The sequence below is a fragment of the Gopherus flavomarginatus genome, chromosome 10, assembly GCF_025201925.1.
Source record: "Gopherus flavomarginatus isolate rGopFla2 chromosome 10, rGopFla2.mat.asm, whole genome shotgun sequence".
NCBI lineage: Eukaryota > Metazoa > Chordata > Testudines > Testudinidae > Gopherus > Gopherus flavomarginatus.
In genome coordinates, this window is record NC_066626.1 from 77,413,432 (window position 1) to 77,416,522 (window position 3,091).

The 3,091-nt window shown below is 62.5% G+C and overlaps 1 pseudogene; it reads right to left on the minus strand.

Moving 5' to 3' along the window:
* Positions 1-1,979: 1,979 nt before the first annotated feature.
* On the minus strand, positions 1,980-2,099 carry LOC127030542 (uncharacterized; annotated as a pseudogene).
* Between the last annotated feature and the right edge of the window lie 992 nt (positions 2,100-3,091).

Consider the following 3,091-nt stretch of genomic DNA (forward strand, 5'->3'; position numbering starts at 1 on the left):
AAGGGAGGTCAAATCAGCTTGGCTGGGCTGAGAAAAAGGAAAGGTCTGAGGGACTTGTGCAAATTTTTCCTCCTTCACCCCCCTGCATATGCAGCTCTCAGAGACATCACAGAACTGCCACCCCACCTGCTAACACTCCAAGGCTGTGAGATGGGGTGCAGTGGCTACGTACACTCCCCCAAATTACAACCTTCTTGCTCTTCCATTGATAATAAAAGGCAAGTGGAGGGAAGCCTATAGACCCCTGTATCCTGGGAAAGACGATCACTTCCTCCAGCTTGTCTGACTTCATTTCCACAGCTCATTTTTTAAATCACCTTCTCTGTTTTGCTAGAGTCTGATGTTTGAGAAATGGACAACTCTGCTCTGCTTCCTGCTATTAATGAGCTGCTCCTCTGCCATCTTATTAAGGGGAAAATAGAGGGATAGCCTTCATCTTTTCAGCTACAGCTTCTGTAACCCTTCTGCCAGGTGGAGCCAGCAGCAACCAGGGCCGGGTTCAATATCTAGGGGTTTGTTTCCATCGATAGAACACAGAACTGGCTTGATCCCCCACCCAGTGACCTGGGACAATTACACGCCACCCCTAGGCATCTCTGAAAGGCAATATTTCCCCACTCGCAAGCATAGTCTGAGTGAAGAAAAGAAACTTTATAAAAGGAGGGATGTAACTTGGCATTAATTTGGGAAAACTCCGCAAACAGGGTTCATAAACCTAAACCTTGAGCAAAAGGCCCACACCCAACTAAGTTGGGCAGTGTCCTTTTCCCCTCAGGTTCTTAAGTCCAGCAACTCAAAAGTCCTTTTAATGTGCCTGTCCCTCCTCTGTACCCCACTCACAGTTACTGTCCTTGGTCAGTGCAGCCCCAGAGTTCAGAGATGCATCTGCAGAGTTCACCTCCCACCCTGGATGGAGGGCGGGGAGAGAGCCACCTTACTTGCACCACTGCTCGGGCACTCAGTCACTGCTCCTCTCTGCCAGCCACCTTGCCGGCTGATCATTACGCATCTCTGTGGGGCTCTGGTCTGGCCCTCTCCACCAGCTGCCCTGCTGACCGCTCACGTGCCTCTCCACCAGCCACCCTGCTGACTGCTCGCTGCGCCTCTCCGCCAGCCACCCTGCTGGCCACTCGCTGCACCTCTCCGCCAGCCGCCCTGCTGGCCACTCGCTGCGCCTCTCCGCCAGCCGCCCTGCTGGCTGCTCACGTGCCTCTCCGCCAGCCACCCTGCTGGCTGCTCACGTGCCTCTCCGCCAGCCACCCTGCTGGCCACTCGCTGCGCCTCTCCGCCAGCCGCCCTGCTGGCTGCTCACGTGCCTCTCCGCCAGCCGCCCTGCTGGCTGCTCACGTGCCTCTCCGCCAGCCGCCCTGCTGGCTGCTCACGTGCCTCTCCGCCAGCCACCCTGCTGGCTGCTCACGTGCCTCTCCGCCAGCCACCCTGCTGGCCACTCGCTGCACCTCTCCGCCAGCCGCCCTGCTGGCCACTCGCTGCACCTCTCTGCCAGCCGCCCTGCTGGCCACTCTCTGCGCCTCTCCGCCAGCCGCCCTGCTGGCCACTCTCTGCGCCTCTCCGCCAGCCGCCCTGCTGGCTGCTTACGTGCCTCTCCGCCAGCCACCCTCCTGGCCACTCGCTGCACCTCTCTGCCAGCCGCCCTGCTGGCCGCTCGCTGCACCTCTCCGCCAGCCGCCCTGCTGGCCACTCACTGCGCCTCTCCGCCAGCCACCCCTGGCGGAGGGCCGTGAGCAGCCCCGCCGCTGCCCTCCGCGCGAGGTGCGGCTGGGGGCGTCGCAGGCACCCCGGTGGAGTCGGTCAGTCTGTCCCGTGTGGCCCCTACCCCCTTCCCGTCCTCGGGAACAGGGGGGGGAGCCCGCGGCGGGCGGCTCTCCCCGAACGTGTTGCCTTCGTCCCCCTAAGTATGGAGGAGAGGGCCGCGCGTGTCCCGCCGCCCACCGCATCCGCGGGGACGATTGATAGTCAAGCGACGCTCAGACAGGCGTAGCCCCGGGAGGAACCCGGGGCCGCAAGTGCGTTCGAAGTGTCGATGATCAATGTGTCCTGCAATTCACATTAATTCTCGCAGCTAGCTGCGTTCGTCATCGTCCACTCGCTGCACCTCTCCGCCAGCCACCCTCCTGGCCACTCGCTGCACCTCTCCGCCAGCCACCCTGCTGGCCACTCGCTGCACCTCTCCGCCAGCCACCCTGCTGGCCACTCGCTGCACCTCTCCGCCAGCCGCCCTGCTGGCCGCTCGCTGCACCTCTCTGCCAGCCGCCCTGCTGGCTGCTCACGTGCCTCTCCGCCAGCCACCCTGCTGGCCACTCGCTGCGCCTCTCCGCCAGCCGCCCTGCTGGCCGCTCGCTGCACCTCTCTGCCAGCCGCCCTGCTGGCTGCTCACGTGCCTCTCCGCCAGCCGCCCTGCTGGCCACTCGCTGCACCTCTCCGCCAGCCACCCTCCTGGCCACTCGCTGCACCTCTCCGCCAGCCGCCCTGCTGGCCACTCGCTGCACCTCTCCACCTGCCACCCTGCTGGCCACTCGCTGCACCTCTCTGCCAACCGTCCTGCTGGCCACTCGCTGCACCTCTCTGCCAACCGCCCTGCTGGCCACTCGCTGCACCTCTCCACCTGCCACCCTGCTGGCTGCTCACGTGCCTCTCCACCAGCCACCCTGCTGGCCACTCGCTGCACCTCTCCCCTAGCCGCCCTGCTGGCTGTTCGCTGCGCCTCTCTGCCAACCGTCCCTGCTGGCCGCTCATTGCCAGCTGACTATCAGTCAGTTTCTACTGTCACTGGTCTCTCTGCTGTGACATCTGCACATCAGTCTCTTAGGCCATGGCTACACCGATGCTTTATAGCGCTGCAACTTTCGCGCTCAGGAGTGCGAAAAAAACACCCCCCTGAGCGCTGCAAGATACAGCACTGTAAAGGCTCAGTGTAAACAGTGTCTCAGCGCTGAGAGCGCGGCTCCCAGTGCTGCAAGCTACACATGTAGAGGATGTGGAGTACGTGCAGAGCTGGGAGAGCTCTCTCCCAGCGCTGGCGCTGTGACCACACTCGAAACTTCAAAGCACTGCCGCGGCAGCGCTTTGAAGT